Source organism: Solenopsis invicta, chromosome 4 (genome assembly GCF_016802725.1).
Source record: "Solenopsis invicta isolate M01_SB chromosome 4, UNIL_Sinv_3.0, whole genome shotgun sequence".
Taxonomy (NCBI): Eukaryota; Metazoa; Arthropoda; class Insecta; order Hymenoptera; family Formicidae; genus Solenopsis; species Solenopsis invicta.
In genome coordinates this window covers 245,454-266,289 of record NC_052667.1, presented here as the reverse complement: position 1 = coordinate 266,289, position 20,836 = coordinate 245,454, and the positions used below count along the sequence as shown (strand labels likewise).

The following is a 20,836-nucleotide window of genomic DNA, read 5'->3' as shown; positions in this document are numbered from 1 at the left end:
GACAACGGTGACATCGAAAGAAAAACACTAAAAACTGTGTGTCGCAGAACACGGTGCCCTTTCAATTTCGTCAATAACAGACTCGGAACGCTGGCGCCACGTTAAAATCTAATATTTAAAAAGCGACGGGGATCGGAAAAAATTGTTCGCGTGAGCAATAAAAGTCTGCGAGCGTATACGTCGTTTCACGCCGGACCGGATGTAGCTGGATATCGCTGAATGTATCAATAATTGATATCGGTAATCGACCAGTTGACATATCACTAGTATGGAACGACGCGACGCAATCGGGATCTGTGGCAAATACATTTCATATTTAGATAAAATTATAAACCAGTGGTAGTTGAAAGATCGTTGGAGGTGAATCGCGACGCTGTTTATAAAATCCAAGTACTAATGAAAGAGGAGGGTCAAATGACTATGATTTTAAATGATTAGTGAATCAAGCACCTTGTAACGTTGTAATAATGCATTTGTGACAAATACTTTTTAAGGATAAAAAGTATATTTAAAAAATTAAAAATATATTTCAAATATAAAAATAATGAGTAGAGAAAAAAAATAATGAGGCAAAAATAGTTTCGATTATATTATAGCTTTCTCTACGAGAAGTACGTTTTGAATAAGCAATGCTCGTTAATTAATCACTTTGTTAACGATCCAGCAATTACCACGCTTGTCTAATTGAAGCTTACATTTACGTTTATGGAACATATCGCGTCGAGCAAACGCGGAGGCGCTGTCGTTACCAGTGAGGTAGACAAGTTTCATTTGCGTTATTTATTCGGAGCGAGGCGGTGCACGAGAGCTCGGTTGGTGCGTAATTATAGTGGGCGATGGGACGGAAGGGGTAGAGGGATGAGGCTGGAGGTAGAGGGGTGATAGTCAGGAGGGCGCGCGAGGTCGGGAGAAACAGAAACAAAAAAAGTTCACCGACAGAAGCGGGGAAGAGTCCGGCCTTCCATTAGCGCACCCTTGATTACTTTTTCTCATCTCAGCATCTAAATAAATAAAATATCGGGATTCGCGCCTCGGTTGACCGTCGCAGTGGTGTCACGATGCGACGCTTAGATAAGAGATAATGGCAAACGCGGAAGAAAATAACTTAATTTAATTACGAAAAGTCCGCCTCCGTTAGCTGCAGAAAAGCATGATATTTTCTCTTTACTTTTTCTCATAATGAGTTAATAAGTGTTAATAAGTCGAAATCGTCCATTTTCCTCGAAATTGATTATCTTAAATAAAAAGTTTCTTTTCATTTTATATTAAAGCGAAAGAAATTTAAGTGAGCGGACATTATCCAAGTACACACTTATCTATTTGCGTTGGATTCACGCAAGAATGCAAATTTTCATTCCACGTGCATCGACTGGCAAAGTCAAGTATCGTAGTAACAATATTTTTGCAATCTTGCAGTTGTACGATGGATGGTCAAATCTTTAAAGTTGATCTCTCTTCATTTTCCAAGACTGAAATCGACCGGTGTAATAAATACGTTGTAATCGCTTCTTTATACGCGCAAAAATAAAAATTTACCGCGCCAATATAAGTTTCGTGCAAGAGTGGCTGCCGAGAGTGGTATTAGTCGCGTGGTTAATTAGATCGAAATTGGCGGTAGTCGCCGTCGCGCAATTTTTCGCCGCTATTTTTCGCACGTAACCGATGAATCATTCAAGTTCTCAGTGACCATCGCGTAATAACCGGCCGCGATTTCGCGTTGATCGGTATGCAAAGTGGTGCGAGCCCAGCTCCGTAAATCATAACCGTGGCTATGCGATTCAGCATTCTTTCTCATTGCCATCCACCCGCTCTCCATGCCGCCTACGCCATCAGCTCGCCCTGCCAGCAACCCCCATTATCACGCCCGGCAAAAATAAGGCGGCGAGAGCCCTACCCTCCGCCCGGTTTTAACGAGGCCCTGGCGATCAGTGTAGACTCTTAAACACCCCGATTAGCTGGCTGTCACGAGCAGCCCCACCTCATTCTTTTCTTTAATTCGTTTTTTTTTATCGAGCCAGAGGTAATTAGGGTGGCATCCCTGCAGTCAGCGGCTCCCTCGCCCCAGCCTTCCACCATTCTCAAATTCTCCCTACCCCACTTGCAAACCTGGCACGTCCTCGCCGGCCGACTTCGCGGCGGGTTTCGCGTTTTAATGAGATTTAGGATTCTGTTGCTAACTAAATTTTCATAGGGTCCTGTGGATTGCCGATTTTTTCTTTTTCGAATTTTCTAGGCGATTCTTTTTCTTCTTTCGTAATGACCCTCTTTTTTTGTTTGCAATTTTTCCTACATAACTACTAGTGTATTACGATCTACTGTGATAAAGTCTACATGTCTATCACAATGCAAAGATTTGGTGGAAAAATTAATCCCTTTAAATAAATAAAGAGTTTGTATATATATTAGGGTATAAAATGAATATAATATATATCTTACTAAACATTGTTGCAATTTTTCTTAACTTGCCCAAATAATTAGCTCACAACGAAGAATCTTTTATGAGCAAGAAATTAATATCCGATCATCTTATTGCGCAGTCAAGATAGTCCAAATAAATGAGAGAGAGAGAGAGAGAGAGAGAGAGAGAGAGAGAGAGATTATAATCAAAGAAATGCAAATCTAAATACGGCTTTTGGTTCGGTTTTCAAGGACTGATGCAGCCCAACGTGGGATTTTACTTGTTCCTACCGGCGCGGCGCGGCGCGGCGCAACGCGGCGTCATACGTACACCGTCGCTCTCAAGAATCGGAATCGCGTACCGCAAACAATACACGTTGTAGGCAAGCCGTGTCCATGCATAATTCAAATAGTCGCACAGCCGTCCGTGGAACCGCGGAACCGAGCGAATTTTCTCTTCCGCTCTTGCCTCCGCTCCTAGTAAATACGTAATCAGACCTCGCTATCATCCTGTTCCATTCCTCCCTCGCTCTTCAACAATCCCCCGTTGGTCCCGCATCCATCGTTCCTTCCTTCTCTTCTCTCTGAGCCCGCGTCGCCCGTTGCCCAGCACAGCAACCCGTCCCGTTTCTCGTCCCCTCTTCACACACACATGCATGCATGCACACACACACACACACACACACACAGCTCGCCTCATCTTCTCCCGTAAACACCGACTCCATCGTCGTACACACCTCAGCTATATCCCCCGGCGGCTATCCCCCGTCTCCATCCTTCAGCCACCGAATACACAGTTATTCCGATACGAGTTTACACGCTGGCACTCATAAAACACGTATGAGATCTGTACCGCATTGCGACACTTTGACGGTACCAGTTCAAGTAACGTTTAAAGGATGGATACACACACACACACACATACATATGTATATATAATTTACTCAATGACCTTCACGAATCAATCATATGCTGCGTATTCACAAATATACTGATTGTGAGGTATACTATTAACAAATTTAGCGTATGAATAAAACATTTCAACATATCTGTTTATAGCCAACGAGTTTATGATAAGAACAAAATTTATTAAATGTTTCTTCACTTTTCATAATTTTTCATAAATTTTGACGTAAAATCTCTCTACATGCTTTTGGATTGTTCGTAAAACAATGAATAAAAACGATTATGCCATTCTAATACATATATGTTTGCCAATAAATCTAAAAATCATTTATATTTTTATTCTTTACTATACTATAAGAACATCATTTATCGATACTTTAATACTTTTGTGTCAAAACTAACAAATCAGATAAACTTTTATAGGATTTAAATGCAAACAATCGAAAGTTATGGATCTGATAGCCATATGGATCCCAACAAGATCGTTAGATGTCGATCCTTGAAATAATCCCGATCTTCCCCATTTATTGAGGAAAAACAGAATAGAGAACATAGTCAAACTTGCGATTGTAAACGTTCTAAAGTACTATTCGAACTTTTCAAGAGCAATTTGGCGGTTCAATTGTATTCAGACGATTGCGAATCGATGTAGCGTGATGAGGTCGTATAAAAAGAGCCGCGAAAAGTAGAAAGAGATACGTTCATAGGCCTTATCATCGGGGGTTAATGGTACAACGAGTGGTTCGTGTATTTCACGAACCACGAGCATCTTTTACGGCAAAGGACTAGAGTGAGTAGGTGGAAGACGGTGCGGTGCGGCGGAGGGTTATCCCGACGTATATATGCGTCGCGAGTATCTGGACTTATGATGGAAACAATTTAGAGGCTTTGGGCGCAAAGCGGACGTGTAAGCTCGGCGCGCGTGTACGGAACCACCAGTACCGCGCGGGGATGTGCTCAGGGTGCGACGGTGGTATCCGCAGGGACGAATACGATGGCGTGGGTACTACAGTGGAGGGAGTTAAGCCGCAATAAGTCGAGGGATGAGCGCGAGATGTGGCCGAATCGTACCGCGCATACTGATACCATATCCCGTGGATAGAGAAAGAAAGAGGAGGAGGAGGAGGAGGAGACGCGCGATAGCCGCTGGCTCCTCTTTCCCTCGCTCTGCTCTTATTACCCGTCCGCCGTTTCATGGCGAGAATTTTCGAGTAACAACACGATCGCTTCAGCAGCGCTGAAACCATTCGTTTCATCGCCGAAAATGAATCTATTGTGCGGCGATCTCGCGGAAAACGCGACTAACCAGAATATTATGCGCTCTCTTCTTCTCTTCTCTCTCTCTCTCTCTCTTTATTTGAGAATAATGAAATGTATCACGGAAACGTAAGTTGTCATCATCCATAATAAAGCTAAAGAAAGATATTCAAAATGCACGAAAGAACGAGAGAAATAGGGAATTAAATTGATATTTAATCAATGCTATAATTCAAAATATAAGTATATATGTGTATGTTCTTTGTACTTTGTTAGGTTATCACTTGTTTCTTTAATTGAGTTTAAAAAAATAAAACATCTTGTTTAAAAAAATAATTTTATATTAATCAAAAAATTATATGTTTATAAAAAAAGCACCCTAATATAATAATATTAAATATACTGATATACTTAATAAGATAATCTTATTAACGTATAAGTGACTATTTCAGTAATCTGTGCTCATTGTAGATCTCATCGATACAAAACATGTGACATAACGAAACATTTTAATAAATATAAAAGGGACATTTTAGGGATTTGTCACTGTAAGATAATGTCCTTGCGAAAAGGATATTGCTTACGTCTTGGTGACGTTATCCCTATCCCATGAATGAGGAGAATATGCGCAGGAAGACGTCAACTACATGGCTTTCCGTTGCGCATGGCAGTGTCCTCGCATCGGACTTTTCGAGTAGTAGGAAGGGCGTCACGGCGAGTGAAGACGGACGTCGCGACGCTACCATAAATCGTGGGTTTACCCGCCGACGGGGTTCGTCCTCCATCCTTTCAAGCGTTCCTTTTCCTTTTCGTCTCTCTCTCTCTCTCTCTCTCTCTCGTCTTTTCAGAACAACTTTCTTTCCAAAAATCACAAACGACAACAAAGTCTCCATTGTCGCGAGAAACTAATTTTTGGTTGACAAGACGACTTTGACTATGTTACTACTGCTTGGATTTTATGGAATTCCTGTTAATCTCTCGCTGCTACATTACTAAAATGACTTAAACATGTGCAATTAAATTAATTAGATTAATTAAAAATACTTTTTCCTCTTTGTAAATACACGTATAAGAGACAATGTTGACATATAGAAAATTGTTTTTTAATGCAAAAATATAGTTTGTATCCCATTTAAATACGCGCGTATAGAGATGGTTTCTAATCTTTAACTATTCACATAAGATTTACAGGAGCCATAATCATAAGATTTTTTATTATTCATATCCTTGTTTCATTGCCACGTTGCAATATGGAAATATTAATATTATTTGCGAGTAACAATATGATTAATTAGATTCACGCGCGCGCTCACATACACATTCTTGCACTTTAGGAAAGTAAAGGTGGCAGAAAAAATAAGGAATAAACGCACCGTCGCGCCGCTGCCACCGCCGCCGTCGCCGCCGCCGCCGCACCGTGGAAGAAGCTCAGTTTTGCTACCGTAGACTAATTTCCTCCGGCTATTCTCCGGACTGTGCAGAAAGTTCTGGGTGATGTACTCGTCCCTAGAGCCTTAAAACCGGCGACTGTTCACGGTCTGGATATTATTCAGAGCGGGTACGAATATACATATACCATTACGCACGTACTAACTATCCAGCAAAATGAAGTGGCTCGTACTCGCAATAAAAATGCCTCGAATTACGTAGGCACGCCTCGCCATTCCGAAAGAAATTAAAAAGTAATTAAAACAACTCGAGCTTTTCAGCTTTCATCCAACACTCGAGATCCTCTCGAGACGCAAGAAGGGTATGACGAACGAAGAGATCGCTTAACGACAGAATCAATATTTGACAGAAAGTAAAAACATAAATCACACGGGAACATGAAATCAATCGACGACGTCTGCATAAGCCACGCAGGGTTAAAATAAATTTGCGAGAATTAGAGTTTCGGCATCAATTATTATATATCAACCGTCTCGATATTATCACATAACAATAAAATTTGTTATGTGAGCGAAAGATGAAAAAAAAACTTGATAAAACAGTGCTTCTCTAAAACGTTCGGTGAGCCACAAATACATGTATAAAATTCATCCAAAGCTTAATTTCTTCACGCGCAAGCAGCCGTACGCGGCAAAGCTCGTGAGGTAAAGAGATTTTCCCTCTCGCGTACAGTCTCTCCGACTCGCGTGTTCCTCGCGTTCGGGGGTAGGACGATTTAATAACGACGCGGTAAATTAAAATGATAGACGTCATCCCTCGACTGGCGGCCACTGAGAGCCCATCAATTAATGGGAGCCTCTACTTCATTTGCCTATAAATAAATAATCGTCAAGTGCCTCCGCTCGCACGAGAGAGGTGTCACTCGGCATCGAGCGGAGGTGGAAAAGCGGAGGAGTAGGATGAGAAGCCAGTAGCAGGAGGATGGCTTTCAAATATTAACGCCGTCTCGTGGACGTCACATACGTTACCCTTCCTCCTCCGTTTCTACATTCGGGTAGATGCGTGCGGGCTCTGCCACGTACGGCTGCGCCATCGAAGCGTCTCTTCTACATCGTGCTGTTTTTCCTCGTTTATCAACTTGCTGCGCGCGGAGATGTCTCCAAGATGCACGCAATGGAATATTTAAGCTTAGCAACTACTATTCCTGGTAATACCAAAAGAGAGAGAAAGTGTGTGTGTGTGTGTGTGTGTGTGTGTGTGTGTGTTGTGTGCGTGTGTCTCGTGATCTTTGAAAATTATTGTACTTATTATTATATATTTTAATTTATCGTAAAATACGAATTTTTGACAAACTAATATTTTTAAATAAAATAATTAGAATATTGTCGCAACAACAATGATCGCGGTTCGTGCCATCAAAAAAGATCAAAGTCCTAAATGTTAAGTTCAGTTGGAGAAATGATGCAGACGCGGCGGCGGCGGCGGCGGCGGCGACGGCGGTGGCAATCATCGCGTAATCGCGGGACCGTGACAATCGAAAGTAATTCGGTAGATACGACGACGACGACGACGACGACGGACGCGAAAGGGTAGTAGCAGGGGTAGGTGGACGGTGGAGTGCGAGAGAGCCGTCCAATGACACGCCGGAAATATTTGGCAGCTGATGGCGAGTAGTTGAAGGGAGAGGCAGAGTCGGTACCTCCGGCTGGTAATTAAAAATGTCTCTCGACCCCTTCCGCCCGCGGCCCGCCCCCTCTCCCATTTCATCGCCACATTCGCGCCAGCCACCAGCCACCAGCCACTAGCCACCAGCCACCAGCCACCAGCCACCCTTCGACGTCCCTCGTGCGTCGCGGTGTCGCCACGAGGCTGTCTAACAGGAATGCATTGCGAGGGACTAATGAAAAACCTCATCGGCGTGTGTGACGCTAATGAGAAAGACTGCCAGCGAGCTCGACAGTGGCGATTGAAATTCGCGAAGAAACGCCAGCGTGGATGTATATCGGCTGGTAGACGGGCTGGTTTTCACGGCGGACAGTTTTTATGGAATGACGAGCCCGTCATGTGCTCCCACACTCCCTCTATATTTTTCTCCCCCCTTTTTTTTATTATCTTCTGACAATGACCGCGAGAGATATATCGAGCTTCATGTGCCATTTAATAGGGAACAGTAGCCAGGAGTCAGTCGTTGAAAAAAAGCACGTTACGTCGTCAGTGAGCGAGCTTCGTTAGAGATCTTTTGCTTTTAGCCTTCGTTAATGCAGTCTATTTCATCCACGGGACCACATCGTCCAATATATTTCCTTAACAATCTCGTGACAGTGACAACGAATGAATCGTGATGCGCCAAGTAATTACATTTGGCTATTATAGTATATCGTTACTCGTCGATGAGCGGTCAAAGGTCACGCGGAACCTACGAAAATTTACATTCGAATATACGTGTGCATTATAATAGTCGGTCGTATTACCAAATATAGAAGACGATAGAAGACCAATTAACCTTCTTGTACGTACAAGAGCAAGAGACGAGTAGATAGGAAGAAAATGTTTACACATATGCATCAACTTTTGTTTGGTGACTAGAGTGATTAGGTTTAATTACTATAAAAGAGTCATTTCAAGGTACGAGTGAAAGCTCAAATGCCACGAATCGAAGACGGTACACAGTGCGCGCCGAAATGTGCACAGTCAATGTTAAGTTCGGAGTGGACATCGATTCGGAACATAAATTCTAGAGAGAGAGAGAGCCGTGTTAGAGAGCCGGGCGTTCGGCCCGACTGCACGGTGGAGAGTCCTAGAGCGGCCGTCGAGGGTTAATGCGACAAGAACCCGCAGCTTCCCGATACGCAGCGGAGCGATGCGCTCGCAAGTAACTTGTAACCGGGCACATCGGACTACATACGGCAGCGTGAATGATGCGGAGGCGGTAGTGACGTCATTAGCAATTCCGATCTCGTCGGGCGGAAATTATGTCCAGTACGCTGCGAGTCGCTCTCAATATCCTCCCCCTATCCTCCCGTTTCACGTACGTACGCATACGCATACGCATACGCATACGCATACGCATACACGTACATAAGTGCGCAGCAGCGTATGCGGCCACGTACACACGTGCCGCGTGAGATTCCTTCGCTTCCGGTTTCCGGTACGGGAACGGCTTTGCTGCGATTGGCTCAGCCACGCGCGCGCGAGCGAACTGAGCAGAAGGCAGCAAAGCCCCCCCCCCAGACATCGATATCGGTGCCCCGATATAGAATGACTGTCATTCCGCGTCCTGCTTGCGGAATACTGCATGTCCCGCGATAATTAGAGATAGACGTGTCGCACCGATTCCTTTGCTCGACGAACGAATCCGTGTGCAAGGATCTGTCTCTTCGCGGTGGATCGTCGATCATGGATCACCTGACTCGGTGGAAATACACGTTTGCACGTGTATCACTTTATAGAGAAAATCTAAATTATATCGATCTATAATAAAAAATGAGCAGATGATATTGATTGATGAAGGGGGTGCAAGTTTTGCAAGATTTTAATTTTAATTTTTATAACAGAATAGTTGAATAAAAAAATATATAGCGACTTTATATTATTGTGAATTTTTGGCAAATTTCTGTTTCTCATCTTCTTCAGGCGAAGACGAGAAATATCCATGAGAGTACGTTAACGCGCCAACCAGCGTGTTGTATCTGTGTGTGGACACGAGACGCAGTTTATATATCAACTTCCATCGATACGGACGGCAGAACTGTCGAGCTGTCGATCCCTTATATCGCGAATCTACGTTCCCACGGGAAAGACTCGGGATTTTGCCTTCTCTCTGCGTCCTACGATTTTAGAGCGGCAGATATATATTATATTCGGCATTTTCAGTTTTTCGCTTAGAAATATCCTTCTTCCCCGGGGTCCAATGCGATAACTCATTCCTCCGCCTGAAGTTACACTGCTTTTCCGCCGACATGTATCACTGCGCGATGAATCAAGCGCGAGAACCGAGGACGAGGGCTGCGGTGTAATTCCAAATATCGCGAATCATCTTTGGAATTGCGTACGACGTTATTTCTCACGATATGCGGATACACGAATTCTCATTAGCGAAAAACATCAAGGTGCCCTCAATTAACAACCTGCCGACCTTCTCAAACATTACGATCGCAAAACATTTTCTTACAACGACAGTTTCACCAGTTTACATATGGATCGCGTGTGTAAACGCGAGAAGCGAGAAGCGAGAAGCGAGAAGTGAGAAGCGAGACGCGAGGCGAGAAGTAGGTCGTCGTTAAACCGATGTTTCGGTACGATGATCTTTGCCGGATAAGAATTCCAAGTTTTAACGAAGCTCCGTCCCGTTTCCTTCTCTCTTTCCCTTCGTCCAAGACCTTGTTTGTTGCGTAGGAACTCGTGTGTATGTACGAACGATTCGGGGTTTCGCACCTTGCACAGCCAGGTTATTTCCGGTAGTGACGTAAGAAGAACCGGGCAAGGGAACGAGAGACGAAGGAATAGTAGAGGTGGGGGAAACGACAAGCGGGATGTCGAGCTCGTACAGACCCCGATGCTAATTTTCACGCGGCTCGAGCATTAATTCTAATTAAATATGTGCGCGCGAGGGGCCGCGGTGAGATAAGCGGGACGAAAGGCAATTTGTACGGAGACGCCGCGCCGCTCGGTTTCCAAGATAAAAATAAAAGACGAAGGGAGAGAAGAAAAAGTTTCGAGAGGAATATCCCCGGCCTCTCTCGGCCTCAGTCGGCTTCACCCTCGCCTCGCCTCGCCTCGCCTCGCCGCGCCTCGCTCCAGGCTGATATCCAAGTGAGATGTTTAATCATTCGGTAGATTGAATCCGCGGGTCTCCACTCGACGGTGAATATCTTAGCATGCGATGTTTCTTAAGTCGAATGTCCTCCCGACGACGCTCGATAACGCCGATCTCTCTTTTCGCGCACGCACGCAGCAAGGATAACAAATCGGCCGCCGTTCTTTCATATTTATTCGTGAATACTGTCGCGATATTGTCCTACTACAAAACGCACTTAAAAATATTCCCGATGGAGAACTTTGTCGCCTATCAATTTTATCTGACAGTGACATTGAGCCTCGACAATTTTATATAAGACAATTGTTATCCGAGTAACGTAAATCTCTCTGCAATCTATACTTGATTTTGCGTCGACAAATAACTCGCGCGCAAATATATTTAACATTATTAAGTTTATTAATTGCAAACTACGCAAGAGCATACATCTCTACATATATCTCTGTACATACTTAATCGATATGTATACAGACGTCAGTGTATTAATAGCAATCTTCCTTTGTCGGAAGACTGAATGTATTTTATTTTCTCAAACGGTGTATCGAACGGCTGTTTACCAGAACAAGGCGTCGAACAAGAACTGAAAATATATATCGCTGGGCGTGGAGTGTGGCGACTTGGAGTTGGTTCACGGTCGGTAGATCGGGAAAGCATTGAGTTACAACTTGGCTTATACAGTCACCGAAGCCGCCGCCACCGCCGCCGCTCTACCAACGAAGAACCGCCGCGCTGTCGCATCGTTACGCTGCAAGATTCTATCCGCAGATTGCTGACTGGTCCGTTCTTAGTTTTCTGATTGTTGCATGTACTAACGACTTTTCGTCTTTTCCTTTTTCATTTGTTCGGTATTTTTAGATAAATCCAAGCCGAAACTAAAGCATTCGGCTGTTCAGTGCGAGTAAGTGCAATTTTCTCTCTCTCTCTCTCTCTACCAACTTTTAATTACAAAAATTGTGCAGACTATCGAGACGTGTGACAAAGGCTCTCATAGACACAGTCTGCGTTACCCTCATAATTTTTGCCAGGAGATAGATTATGTATTATACAACTTGGTAAAAAATTATAAAAGTGAATAAATTTGCTAGAATACTTATAATTTTATTGGTTAAAATCTAGTTTTGTTCACTTTTGTAATTTTCACTCAACTCGTATGATACGGATACACAATCGACTCCTAGATGCGAATAATTGCTCACAGCAGTAACGTCGTAACAATGTTGCGATATTAGTTTGACATTCGTTAAAAATCATATGGATTAAGTTAAAGAAATTTTTTAGCGTTACTATGCAGAAGGATATGTTAGAAGGAGAATCGACAAATTTTTCATTTCACACAATAACAGTGATTTTCTAAATATCAATCATTCTACAATTCACGTTTTACAAGCCCCAGGCGAGAAAGTAGATTGACCCTAGAAGTTAATTTAGCGAGCTGTCGCGAATCACGGCATTTCCTTTACTTACCTTTTACTTTTTATTCTTCTGTACGTCGAACCGGCTGCGTTTCCCTCGATAAGATCTCGAAGCTCTTTCTCTGGAGAGATCGAGTTGCAGGTCGTGGAACTGAATGCGTCGAGGTGCATCGACAACGCGCAAATCCTGCTCGCATCCTTTCATATTGCAAACACTGACGATGTCCGAGACCGCCGCAATTTTCTAAAAAAACATAGAAGAAGGACTATGAGAGGGGAAGAGAGATTATCATCATAATTTGGACAGATTTGATTTCAACTAATTTTTTAGGTAATAATGTTGTGTTTTTATAGTAATTTAAAATAAATATAAATTTTTATATCACAAAATTTTTATCTAACAAGATAAAACGTTTTAACAATATGTATGTAAATAATAACGTGCTAATTAAAAACACATGAGCCATGATTTGATTGGCTTGTCTTTATAATGAACAAGTTTCTTTATACAACTTTTTTTAAATATATCAATGGTATTTCTATGTTTATAGTAGAGTACGAATATATTTATTATTTATTATGCACCAATACAGTATATGTATATTCTCGTGTCATGCATGCCGTTGGAATCGTATCGCAACTTAGGCTTCGCCAATTATCATTTAAATGTATTCGCGTTTAGTTGGCTGCTGCAGGCGAGACATGACAGCGATTTCAGGACTTGGAATAAGAAACGGAAACTGAGGTTTCTTACGCAGGAGATTCTCTTCTTAGTTTCTTTGAAAAAAAAAAAAAAAATCTTGTTTCTTGCTCTTTCCTCGAATGCTGTTTTCGTCTCTTTCGGTCGACATGGTCGCGCTGACTTATGAAGATCGTGGAATACGATTCTTATGCGCCTCCTTACTGCCTCTTATTTTATCACTTTGCCTCGCAAGCGACCTTCGTTGCTCGTTTGTACGACGCATGCATTCATTTCGTAAAATTGCGTACGAGTAATAATATTGCGGATTTGTCAGTACGAAATATATAGTATGCGACGAATCTACCAAACATTAAATTCAGAATCGCTGAATGTTAATATGATTCTTTTTATTCACTCTTTATCTAGTATAATTTATTGCAAATGTCTTAGCAGATGTTATGTAAAATGTCAAGTTAGATTATATTGTCATATGATACCGATGTATCACATAAGAATTTTATTACATGAATTTTCGGAAGAATTTAAAAAAAAAAAAAAAAAAAAAAAAAAGAATAAAGAACACGTTCTTCAGTTGGCTACAGTCTGTACTGTAGCTACTATCGTAAACTCAAAGCGTTGCACTCTCAATTCAAGCTTTATAATATGCCGTTTTATAATGAAGTGGATGAACCTCTCGAATGTCTAGGGACTATTTGGTTCTCGTCAGAACTTTGTATGCGACGATGTGTGTCACACCGTCTCGCAGTATGTAAATGTAAAATATATGGCAAGTCTACATCAAGTTTGTACACCAAGATATCATAATTATTCTAAGGAATATCAACTAATAAAGGTAAAACTAATAAAGGTAAGGTTGTTCCTTAAGTGAAATCAAAGATCATTCTATGCGAGACAAAACTCGAAATTTTCATTATTTGTTTCATACAAATGAATGAAACGCTCTTTAACATCAGCATAAACATTAGTATAAAGGAAAGATATGCATTTAATCAATTGTGCTTTCCAAATACGTAGATCGATACAGGCGTTGAACGTAGCTTTACGATCAACGAACGTAAGGTCAATAATACAGTTAGTATTAATATATGTATATGATAATATTATTGATCATGTGTGATTAATATTGATCCAAAATTAAATTTTTTTATTCTCGAGTAGCAGTATCGTTGTAAAGAGAGCACGTTAGTATATAAATATTTTGTCAGAATATATTTTTGACAGTATGCCACAATTGTGAATTATGTAAATGCAGAAATAATCTCAAGTTGTAAAAATATCAATGCACACTGCTAATATATATTAGAAATAATCAGAAAGATTTTATCATTTAACGTATAATAAAGATCTGAATATCGTTAATCAATTTATCATCGAAATATTTTGATTAGTCTACCATCATGTGCGCACTATAAGTTATTTCAATGAGTTATTTGAGCGAGAGCGAGAGTCGAATAATGCGATATTCACAACTGCTTTGGATCTTGTAGGATTTATTATGCGTTAAGTACCCTATAACCCGTTTGCGGTTATAGCAAAGGACGATGTCGCGTGGGATTTACGACGATTAATTCAGGTATGCCAGCTCGGTTTCCTGATCGCGTTGATGTCACCTTCGGGGCGCGGCTGCTTCAGCATGGGAAAATCGGAGCCAACTTCAATATTTGACCGTCCGGAATCCGGCACGGTGCGGCCTTATCGCGGTTCGTAGCACGTGGAAACCGCACGGGAGCCGCGCGTCGCGACGCGGCGCGGCGCGGCGCGGCGCGGCGAAACGACCGTGCGCGTCCTCCTCGCTGTGACTACGGAGATTTACAATGAATTTCCGGTACAAACTGGAAGGAAGTTTGCTCGCGCCAGACCTGGCTACCGACTACGGTACACAAACGTTATCGTCGACGTATCGCGCATTCGGATCGCAAACAGTCTTTCCGCCAATGCGAAGACGCCTAAACCTCAAGACCCTCTTTACAATCTTTACTATGCAATAGACTATGTAATAGAAAGATTCGTACAATTATGGCAGCGTAACGTGCTTGCTTGGAAAAAATATAATACGTAGCGTGTCGTCCCACCTGTTATCCGGTCTTAAAGTCTTAATGCCAGTAATTTACAATTTTAATAGTAAACCCCTTACTGCAGCTTCCGGTTGGCCCGGTTGCTGAATAAATAAATTTATTCACATGGACGATAAATAAAGGAGGTGTAACATTAACATTCTATACGTTCCTCAGGTATAGGAAAAATATACATTCCGTTAACTATTTCGTTACGATAGTTAATAGTTGCCGCTGCTAAATAGCAATATAGTAATATAGCAAATTACGCCAATAACATTTTACGAGATAAACTTTGTGGCAAATCAAATTGTCGTGTTTCAATACGATTCTTCACACGACACACGTAACCTTCACCCATACGGTCTCGCGAGGCTATCCGCGACTTGAAGAAACGTCGTGAGAGGTCAACTAAAATGTCAGCTGGTAGGTTGTATCGTTGCGCCCGTACGTAGATCATTATGTTTATTGCAAAGAGCAGCGTCGATAACGTCGTCACTAATGATTTTACAATTTTATTATGCGTGGCAGTGATATTTTAAGCAGTTCTTTATTTTTCTTCTTGCAGTATGGCTTTTTTTCCTTTGCGAAACTTTTATGTGCTTACGTAAAGAGACAGAAATTTATTCGCGATATTATCGCGATGTTCAATTCTATCACTATCGCAACTTGATATCGTATTCGTCGCCATTTCGACTTTCGACTGTACGATACTAGGGAAAGTGAGACGTCGCGCGTCGACGAATTAGCAGTTAGCGGATAAGTGAATTATTATCGTAAAAAAATTAATCACTGTCGAATAGCTTAAGATCAGTTTTTACGCCATAACTATTTCTTTCTCCAAAACGAGTTTAACTTTGCCAATGCGCATAAACAAATTTCATTTTTTCACGTAATCATGTTAAAAATTTTATACATATCTGTGTGTGTATATAGCTAGGTAATATTAACATGTAACGATTCATTCATATCATGTGATTTTACATGATGAGAAATCGCGACAGAAACTAGACGACGAGCGACAGGGTGTCAAGTCGTAAAATCAAGCAAGGACTTTGCCAAGCGGATTGCCAACGGAACTTGTACCGATGCACCTCGTTTCAGCCCTCGCATGTATGATCGTGCGGAAAGAAACGGATCAGTCCAAGTCGAAACAAAAATTACCGTAGTTTAGTTCCACGCACACACACGAGATTCGACGAGAAGTCGCGGAAGCAAGAACGCGTGTCGACGAGACGTCTCTCGAGCTTTTATGAGTCATAAAGGCAGTCGTGCTTCTCACGATCCGCTTCCGACGACTACGTCGACGACCCTCTTTCCTTCCCTTTCTTTTCCTCCCTGTTCAACCGTTTCGCGACCTTACTGTTAGCGGGATTAACTGATATATAATAATGCCACTTTTATTGTACAATAACCCTTAAACGCGGCGCTAAAATGGCTCTTTATGGCATCAAAAATGAAATAGCTCGCGCGCGTGTGCCGCGGGCGCACGGTAAAAAGGGAGAGACAGCCGAAAAGCAACGTGAACAGGTGCGCCGACGATATACTCTCTCCTCTCCTCTCCTCTCCTCTCCTCTCCTATCCTCTTCTCTTCTCTTTTTCCCTGTCTCTGGAGCGATTATTTCTCCCGAGGGTCAACAACGCAGCATCGTGAAGCGAAAGGAACATCTTGCTACATCTTACGGAGAAGCAAGGAACCGTAGAGTTCTCACGTTCATCGGCTCACCCGTTATCCACGATGCCATTTTTGCCACGAGCACACACAATTTATGCGATAGCTTCGTTAATACGTAATGAATATTAATTATTTGCCAACGACGACGACGACGACGACAACGACGACGACGACGACGACGACGGCAGCGGCAGCGGCTACGGTGGCGGCGATGGCAGCCGCGGGCAGGGTGCACTCCCCCTCTCATCCTCCAGTATTATAATTTGTAATCTTCCTGAACGCAAAAGTGCGTATCCGCAGCGACTGGTCACGGGTGCGTGCGCTTTGCATCGATATGAAGAATCGCTTCGTTATACGCCGCGTAATAAACTGCCGTGCGGAAGGCTGATAATGGCAATGAAAAATTTTCAAGTGAGAGGAAAGAGCGCACGGGGAGAACGAAGACCCGCCAGATATGCTCGATATGCTTTTAGATGCGCTCAATAATATTTCTTGCGCTGTCGTATAGACATCGAAACGAATGCGCGAATTTCTTACTGCAGGTTATTTCAAAAATCTCTTTTTTAAAATATATTTTTAAAAACAAAAACATAATATTTTTTTGTTTTTCTTAATTCTTGACTTCTTGACCTAGTAATTGATAATACTTAATTGCAAATCTTACTTTTTATTTCTAGATTTCTCATAGTTGACAAAAAATATATTTAAAAAATGTCATCATTTTATTATTTAAAATTTAAAAGTTGAATATGGATGAATTTGCGATGCAGATTTTTCTTCTTGTTGCATGCTACGCGAATCATAGCCCTGAAGGCAAAAATGCGCGGTACGGCGCGGCGTACCAAATAATTAAAAATCGGAGAACGCGCAGAACGCCCACGTCCCATATTCTTGATGTAGATAGTCGGTTCCAACAATTAAATCGTTAGTAGCTATTAGGATGAGACGCGTCTTCACGGTCCCTATCGTCTTTAGTCGTTCATCTCCACTTTCGCCCGGCTCCGATCGTCGTCGCTCTCGCCCCCTTCCCTTCTGCCTTGAAACACCCTCGCGATGCAGTTGACGTATTCCGGATCATGGGCGCCGAAATCAATCCAATCGTATCCAAAGCAGAAATGTATAATAAAAAAGCGAAATATTTATTTTATTTCAAAGTTGTGAAAGCCACGACTATTCAGAATTTAATTGATTATGGAAGATAAAGATAAATATTTTTAAAATAAATTCAATTGAGGGTGTTTAAATTATGTATATTAAAATTGCATTTAAAAAAGTAAATATTAAATACGATTGATTCCATCAGAATCATTCGTAATAGAATAGCAAAAGTATCGTAGAATCATAATTGATAAGAAATACTGCATATTGTAAATGGAAGATAGAATAATTAAAGTTTTCTTTTGATAACAATTTTAATCTTGTGAATTTAAACATTTCTTATGCGGAATATGTAGATAAAACATTTTTAAAGAATCGCTTGGCGCCAATGCGCGTGCTTCGTAATACTAATCATCAAACTGTGTGAACGGAAGACATAGAAGATGTGGAAAAAAAGATAGAGAAAGAAAAAAACAAGAAGAAGAGGATTAAGAAGATCAAGAGGAGGTAGAAAATGGATAAGAGGAGGAGGGAAGAGCAACAACAACGGCAGCACAGACCAGCAGTTGGTGTACGGCTGTATTTTAATTATACCACAGGCTGCGAGAACCTTGTCCAATCTCGTTGTTTCTCTCTTTCTCTTTTCCTCTCTTTTGCTCGAGCCGCGGTGCACCACCGAAATGCGAAGAAATAAAAACAGGCGGAGAACAGGCGGGACGGCCCACCGCTTCAGCCCTTTGAACCGTGCCTGTTGGCTTTAGCATCGGTTTGCGTTCTAACTTCTGATCGTTGCTCTCTCTCTCTCTCTCTCTCTCTCTCTCTCTCTCCCTGCTTCATTTCCTCTCTTTGTCGTGTTTTCCGCTAGTTTTCTCTTACTTAATTCGATTCACTTTCTTTGCGAGATGTAGTTTTATGCCCGCTTTTATAAGTGATTACTTCAATATTACATAAAATTTTACTGCAAAATGTGTGATATTCCGCTTTTAAAATTCCCAAGTTAATTACTATTTTAAAAATATTGCGTGTTCTCAAAGTCGCAACAAGTATCGTGAAGCATATTAAAAGCTACGTATATATACTCTGTTAATTGTCTGCATAATTGTCATTTAATATCGATATTCGTCATTGTTACAATTCTTTTTAGACATCGCATGTTTCATTAATTCTAATCATCTATAAATCTTTGTCACTCGTATGAAATAATTAAAATTGAACCTTGATTGAATTATAGTAGAATCTACAGTACAATATAGCTTTTGTCATCTATTTCCGCAGCAGTAAAGCATACAGTCTCCATTAGCAGCGATTAGCTTCTTCTATGCCCGAATTTGTCCCGCCTGTCACTTTTGGTCTCGCCATTCACGAAACTACACTAGAGTAACTTGTCACGACCATCCTCTTGCGGATGTCGAACATTTCGCGATAATTCAAGAAAATCATTTTATTTCCGTCCATGTTGATATATTCATTTTTCACATCCGCTTTTACTTGATTGTTTTGAGTGATATGACAAATCGTACGCATATTCAATAAAATAATTTCGTTGATGTTAGTATCAATGAAATGTTCTTAATGCAAAGTACATTATTAAAAAAGTATTGTTCTATTACGTCTAATTATTTATTTACATAATTTTATACGTATAATACGTATAATATATTAAGAATCAGTTCTGTGCAGATATATGCACGTGATCTGATATAAAGAGATTTTTATAAATATCGAAATATGTTGCACATCTGATTACAATTATATTTCGTCTCCTACGTGTGAGAAACATCCTCAAATAATTGGGCCGCCAAGTGTACATTTGATATCGTTGCTACATACGTACTATATGTACATCATGCGATTTTAATAAATCCGCCGTATACTTCGGCACGCACATCTTCCTCCGACTTGCATCGCGTATCCCGTAATTATTAAATTACAACACGCGTAACGTTACCATGGCAAAAGAAGATAACGAAATAAGATAAAATTGTATAGCGATACAAGCTTCGTCAAGTCTTGCGTCAAAAAATGTATTTTGACAGATATTTAGACAGATCCTTCATGTTTAAAAAGCCTATATGTATAAGCAAGTTAATTCTATGCTTGTATAGAATGGTAAATTAACTTACGCTTGAAATTATTAATTATGTTTACGTATAAATAATATAGTATATATGCGATATAAAATCATTTATTAATTTATTTATACATACGTTTTATCTTTGCGAAATAGCATGATTTGTTTTTTCCTCGATTTGATACTACGTCGTCGTAAGGTTCAGAAGCAAAAGGTGTTACACGACATACCTGATCCGTTCGATCTCGATTACACACCGACACCGTCCTACACGACCCGGGTGTGATTTATCGTTTTGTCATGGCGCAGTTTGATACCGCGCGATCGAAATCTGGACTGGGGATATCCTCGCTCCTTGCCTATATCCACCTTTAGGCATTCACGAACGAGGTATAAATCTTGGCTGTGAGTTATAGCACGTCGCGTAAGTACGTGTGCGCGCATAAACGTACTCGATGCACGCGTGCACCGTACGTTCATGTTGCGCGCGGTTATTATTTCACGGTCCCCGCGTGTGCATTCATTATGCTCGTTTTAACATCGAGTCGCGTCATATTTAGTACCCAATTTGGCGTCGCGCGTGCCCTTGTATCTTCGACCATCTGTTTCTTCTTACGTAGACAGTTCTATTCGCGTTGCGATTCGCGACGCGATGCGACGCTTTAATCCGCGGGACGAGCTCACTTTGGATCAATTCCTCGTTTAAGTGATATTTCACCTCTCAAATGAGTCTTTCAGCTTCTTACTTCCGGTACTTAATCGAGACATACGCATACGTTTCAAGAAAGAAACCTGTTTAATAAAAAAACAATTTATATAGCGCGTTTATAATGTTTATAATAAATCTAAATGTATATAACGTATATTACATAAATCAATACGATTTACCAGTTCTACTTTTTTTATCAATTTTATTTAACGAACTTATTTTACGAAATGAGTTTAGTAAATGTGTTTTTCGAAAACGGAAAATTAACTTTCTAAACTTGAGATTGTTTATTTTTATATCGCGATATGAAAGTGCAAAATAATCTCATTAATAAACATCCGTCGCATTA

At 41.2% G+C, this 20,836-nt stretch overlaps 1 long non-coding RNA gene across 2 annotated transcripts in view; it reads right to left on the bottom strand.

Moving 5' to 3' along the window:
* Window positions 1-20,836, bottom strand: part of LOC105195795 — a 255,143-nt gene that overhangs the window by 208,987 nt on the left and 25,320 nt on the right. For both annotated transcript variants that reach the window (XR_005574656.1, XR_005574657.1), the window contains exon 3: window positions 12,230-12,421. This is a non-coding gene — a long non-coding RNA (uncharacterized LOC105195795). The remainder of the gene's footprint in view (window positions 1-12,229; window positions 12,422-20,836) is intronic.